Genomic DNA, 6,000 nt, shown 5'->3' with positions numbered 1-6,000 from the left:
ATGAAACCCACCGAATGCTGGCTACCCTGGGAGTCCTGATCCCAGTGGTCCTCAACCCTGGTTGCATGTCTGTCATCTGGGGGCTTCTCTTTTTTGACACAGGGTCTTGGTCTTGCTCTGTCACCCAGGCCACTGCATGATCACAGCTCACTGCAGCCTCCAACTCCCGGGCACAAGTGATCCTCCCACCTCAGCCTCTCAAGCAGCTGGGACTATAGATGCACCACCATGCCTGGCTAATTTTTAGATATTTGGTAGAGATGGGATCTCATCCTGTTGCCCAGGCTGGTCTCAAACTCTCGGGTTCAAGCAATCTGCCCATTCGACCTCATTACCTAATTGCATCTGTGAAGATTCTATTTCAAAATGAGAACCTTCCAAGGAGAGAAACCACCAACCACCAAGAGAAAAACACCACCACAATCATTCCAGTTCCAGCAGATCTCGCAGGGAGCAGGTCCAGCTGCCCCCAGCCCCAAGGCCCAGCTCCCTCAGAGGCTCCACCCACCCGGATGCCACCCCCACCAACCCCAACATCCAGGAGCAGCTGGATCCCATTACTACAAATGGACTAGAGACTTTATTAGACGGGAGGAAGGACCCTCAAAACTGCAGATGCCCAGGTTCTTGTGTCGTTTCTTTCCTTGTTTATGCTTCCACAAAGCATAAAGTATGACCATTGTAGAAAAGTCTGAAAGCCTAAATAAGTAAAATAGGCATTGAGAGCACACACACCCTCTCCTAAAACACAGATGGCCAGACAGGACTGAGCACGCTGTGTGCATCAGGGCTCAGCCATGCACCGGTCACCTCCGGTTTTTATGTTTTTTGTTTTAATTAGTTTCTTTTTCTTTCTCTTTTTTTTTTTTTTTTGAGACGGGGTCTCGCTCTGTTGCCCAGGCTGGAGTGCAGTGGCACGATCTTGGCTCACTGCAAGCTCCACCTCCCCAGTTCACGCCATTCTCCTGCTTCAGCCTCTGGAGTAGCTGGGACTACAGGCCACCATGCCCAGCTAATTTTGTTTTTGTATTTTTAGTAGAGACGGGGTTTCACCGTGTTAGCCAGGATGGTCTCGATCTCCTGACCTCGTGATCTGCCTGCCTTGGCCTCCCAAAGTGCTGGGATTACAGGCGTGAGCCACCCAGCCCGGCCCTTGTTTTAATTAATTTCTTTGGCCAGACAGGACTGAGTAGGCTGTGTGGGTCAGGCCTCAGCCATGCACTGGTCACCTCTGAGGGGTTTTTATGCTTTTTGTTTTAATTCCTTCCTTCCTTTCCTTTTTTTCTCTTTTTCTTTCTTTTTGAGATGGAGTTTCGCTCTTGTTGCCCAGGCTGGAGTGCAATTGCATGATCTCTGCTCACCGCAACCTCCGCCTCCTGGGTTCAAGCGATTCTCCCAGGTTCAAGTGATTCTCCTGCCTCAGCCTTCCTGAGTAGCTGGGACTACAAGTGTGCATCACCATGCCCGGCTAATTTTGTATTTTTTTAGTAGAGACGGGGTTTCTCCATGTTGGTCAGGCTAGTCTCGAACTCCCGACATCAGGTGATCCACCCACCTCGGCCTCCCAAAGTGCTGGGATTAGAGGCATGAGCCACCGCGCCTGGCCTCTTTTTCTTTTCTTTTCTTTTCCTTTTTTTTTTTTTTTTGAGACTGAGTCTTGCTCTGTTGCTGAGGCTGGAGTGCAATGGCACGATCTTGGCTCACTGCAAGCTCCGCCTCCCGGGTTCATGCCATTCTCCTGCCTCAGCCTCCGGAGTAGCTGGGACTACAGGCGCCCGCCACCACACCCGGCTAATTTTTTTGTATTTTTAGTACAGACGGGGTTTCAAACTGTTAGCCAGGATGGTCTGGAACTCCTGACCTCCTGATCTGCCCACCTCGGCCTCCCAAAGTGCTGGGATTACAGGCGTGAGCCACCGCGTGCGGCCTCTTTTTTGTTTTTTTGAGACAGTATCCCCCTCTGGTTACCCAGGCTGGAGTGCAGTGGCCCAATCTCTGCTCACTGCAGCCTTGACCTCACGGGCTCAGGTAATTCTCCCACCTCAGCCTCCCAAGTAGCTGGTATTACAGGCCTGAGCCACCACGCCTGGGTAATTTTTTTTTTTTTTTTTTTTTTTTGGAGTGGGGGAAAGGTGCTCTCTCTCTGTTGCCCAGGCTGGACTTGTTGCCTCTACCTCCCAGAGTGCTGGGTTTACAGGCCTGAGCCACGGCGCTCCGCATTAAATTCTTTTTAGAGATTGAAGTTTCACTATGTTGCCCAGGCTGGACTTGAATTCCTGGGCTCAAGCGATCCTCCTGCCTCAGCCTCCCAGGTTACCTCTGAGGTTTATAACTGAGGCTATGTTCTTAATCCCTCAACCAGGAGCCTTTAGATGGTTACAAATTTTCCCCATTACAGGAATGACTTGCTAATAATAATAATAATTAGCAATTGTTTCAAAAGTAACCTCACCCCAAAAAAAGAACGTTTCTGAAAAAAATGCACAAAAGACTTGAACATGGAAATGACCAGCCTCAAAAGCCCCAGCGCAGGGGTTATTTTCCGATCAAATTGGATATCTCTTTTTTTTTTTTTTTTTTTTTTTTTTTGAGACGGAGTCTTGCTCTGTCGCCCAGGCTGGAGTGCAGTGGCCGGATCTCAGCTCACTGCAAGCTTCGCCTCCCGGGTTCCTGCCATTCTCCTGCCTCAGCCTCCCGAGTAGCTGGGACTACAGGCGCCCGCCACCTCGCCCGGCTAGTTTTTTGTATTTTTTAGTAGAGACAGGGTTTCACCGTGTTAGCCAGGATGGTCTCGATCTCCTGACCTCGTCGTGATCCGTCCCTCTCGGCCTCCCAAAGTGCTGGGATTACAGGCTTGAGCCACCGCGCCCGGCAAATTGGATATCTTTCTACAAAATATGATGTGGAGAGGCTGGGGCTGTTACCTTCACCCCAGCCCAGGGGGCACCCTGAGAGGGAGAACAGGGTGGGCGAAACGGGCCAGCTTCTCCCTGCCCTGCTCTGCTTCAGGGGCCTGATCTGAGGGCCCAGTGCGCACTGTTTTCCCTCCTTGTCCGACAGGGTCTCCCCCAGGCCAGAACTAGGCTGCTGGGACACTGCGGGGCTCAGGGCGTGCGGGAAGAGACGCAGGAAGTGGGTAGTCCCGTCGTGTTCGCGGAGGCGACCCAGCCCCGACCATTTCGCAGAGGAAATGTTATCCAACCTGGGACCTGGGGTATGAGCAGGGGTTAAGCTTAGGTCCCAACCACTAACGGGACTAGTTGAAAACGGCTCCCAGGCGGAGGGGGCCCCTGCGATGTTCTCAAGGAGTAGCGCCAGGGGACGACGTGGGAGGTGGGGTTCTCACATCAGCGGGCGCACGGAGCGCTGGAGGCACCGACCCGCCTTGGACGGGATTGAACTAGGGAACTGGGAGGGCGCAGGAGATAAAGACGGCCGGGACCCACGGAGAGAGGTGGTGCCCGGTGTCCCGCGAGGATGCAGTGCCAACCGGGGAGGGTCCCGGGAGCGGAGACCCAGGCCAGCCCAGCCCAGAGCCACACATGCGGTCTACACCTCGCCCCGCCCCATCTAAAGAGGCGGAGGAGCGCGGGGCGCCGGCCCCGCGGAGGAATATTTGCATAAGGCGGAGAGAGTCTTCGGTGGCTTCTGATTGGCTGCCGTCTGCGGCGCGAAGCGCAGTTGACTTGCGCCGTGCTCGCCCAATCGCAGCCCGTCTTGCTCGTGGAGCGAGGAGCTAGGAGCCTCGGCCAATGGGAGGCGGCGTTGTTGGCGGCCACGGCGGCGCAGCTCCAAAGCGAGTGAAGCCAGGGTCGCCGCCACTGCCGCAGGAGGCGTGAGGTGCGGAGACGCGGGTGCTGGGCCGGTAACGGCGCGCTGGGGAGGGCGGCCGGGAGAGGCCGCGGGGCCGGCGCGGGCGCGGCGGGCGGCCATCTCTGGAAGCCGCGGGGCGGTGGGGCAGGGGCGGGGCCGCGTCCTCGTCAGAGCAGGCAGCGGCGGCCGCGGCGGGCCTGGGGCCTGGGGCCTGGGGCCTGGGGCTTGGGGCTTGGGGCCTGGAGCCCGGGCCTGGGGCGCTGGCGGACGGCCCCTCCCAACTCCCGGCGCGCCTCGCCCGGCTGCTGGCCCCCCTGAAGGTCAAGGCGCTTTGTTCTGCGCCGCAGGCGGCCTCCTGGGCGGCGGCCCCGCGGAGGAGGCGAAGACGGCTAGAGGCGGCGGCCGCTCAAATCTCCCGCTAGCCCGGCCCGCCCCGCGTGCGGGGGCCGCGGCGGTTACACGGCCGGGCGCGCCGGAGCGTTCAGGCTTCCCGTTTCTAAGGTGGAGACGTCCAGGAACCTCTTTCTTAGATGTTGAGGAATTGGAGTTTTTCCGTATGGCAGCGGTCATCGTGGGCCTCTGTGGGGTCAGGCTGGGCTCACTGGGGTTTGATGTCAGTTTGGTGTGGCCAAGGGCATGTCTGGCGGGGAAGAAAGTCCTTGGCGTTGCTTCTTAGCTGCTGGGAGCCGTGCGGTGCGAGCGAGATGGGCGGCGTGCGCTCCCCGAGGACGGGCCGAGTGGCCTTAGACTAGTTGCTCGCGGGACTTGGTTTCCCAGCCAAGGTGGGCAGCAAGTCTGTTTACTGTTTAAAACCGTCTTTCACAAGGGAAAAGCAAAATCTCCAGAAAAGATTGCACATGTTATGAATGGGAAAGTGCCATGCTTTTCTCTCCGTTCAGAGATGGGGAAAGAGGTCACCTTTGGATTTTTTGACCTGACCAGAGGCTTTTTTTTTTCCATTTTCCCCTTCCAAATGCTTTCCGTTCCCGCCAGCGAAGGATGGCCTGGTCACGATAAGACTTTTCACCGTCCACAGTTCCCTAAGTCTGATTGCGGGGCAGGAGGCAGACAAGTTTAGGGTCCAGGAAAGGGGACTCCAGCCTTGGGACCTTTAGACCCTAACGTGTGTGTCACATCACCTGCCTGGGTGACTGTGCGCTCCGCTGGCAGGAAGGTCCGCCATTTCATTATGTTCTCGCCGGAATCGTCGGGGCACATTCGTCTGTGCTGTTCACATGCCCAGTCTGCATTACTTTTTCCTGTAGTAATCCCTGCCTCATCCTCCTGCATTAGGTGTACGGTATAAAATAGACTTTTAAAAGTTATCTTATCTTAAAAATATACAAGTATGTAGATTAGGTTGTTGGACCTTAAAGGTAAGTCTTTTTAAGTTACTGCCTTCTTGCAATAGGAACTGTATCTCTAGATGGCTAATACCTGCGCTACCCACCAGGGACTCCTTCAGCCTGTTGGCGTGTATTAACTCATTTCATAATCTAATAACCTGTGAGATAGATACTGTTGTTTTTCCGTTTAACTACTCTGGAAGCTGAGACCCTAGGAGGTTACGTATAATGACTTGTCGTAGGTAATAAAGCTTAGGTAAAGACCCAGGCAGTTTTGACTTTACCCAAGGTTACTGCTTCTGTAGAGGGAATGAAAGAATTTGTAATCAGAAGTTGTTTTCATCATTGTACTAAGCCTCACTGAACTCTAGCTTACGAGGTTTTGGGCTGGTTGATCATTTCCATCTCAAAATTATATTATTCCACAGAATGCCAATTGCCTCCTGTAGTAGAATTTTGAGATTCAGACTGGGATGAGCAATTACTAATGGAATAAATAATATGCAAATGTAAAATGAAGTTAAGAGAAAGGAACGCGGTGATAGAATCGGGATATATTCCAAAGATAAAATGAGTGACTACAGAGAGAGAGAGAAGTTAGTTATTTAGTAGTAGTTCACAAGTTTACTTAGAGACATTTTTACTAGAATTTTAGGGCCTCATGATGTGATTTTTATGAACCGTTTTAACACGTTACTGCTTTTTTTTTTTTTTTTTTTTTTTTTTTTTTTTTTGAGACGGAGTCCTGCTCTATTGGCAGGCTGGAGTGCAGTGGTGTGATCTCCGCTCACTGCAGCCTTCGCCTCCCGGATTCAAGCAATTCTCCTGCCTCAGCCTCCCT

General features: G+C 53.6%; 1 protein-coding gene across 3 annotated transcripts in view; it reads left to right on the top strand.

The window, feature by feature from the left end:
• The first annotated feature begins 3,649 nt into the window (after positions 1–3,649).
• The window catches only part of NAP1L4 (nucleosome assembly protein 1 like 4), a 48,130-nt gene continuing 45,779 nt past the window's right edge, over positions 3,650–6,000 (top strand). The window contains exon 1 of one of the 3 annotated variants that reach the window (XM_010382072.2): positions 3,650–3,840. The gene's annotated coding sequence lies outside the window, so the exon portion shown is untranslated. Of the gene's footprint in view, positions 3,841–4,021; positions 4,315–6,000 lie in introns of those variants that run through there. The other 2 variants (XM_010382075.2, XM_010382073.2) reach the window with 2 other exon arrangements.

The sequence above is a fragment of the Rhinopithecus roxellana genome, chromosome 15 (assembly GCF_007565055.1).
Source record: "Rhinopithecus roxellana isolate Shanxi Qingling chromosome 15, ASM756505v1, whole genome shotgun sequence".
Taxonomy (NCBI): Eukaryota; Metazoa; Chordata; class Mammalia; order Primates; family Cercopithecidae; genus Rhinopithecus; species Rhinopithecus roxellana.
The sequence above is the reverse complement of the archived record's forward strand: the minus strand, read 5'-3'. Positions and strand labels throughout refer to the sequence as shown.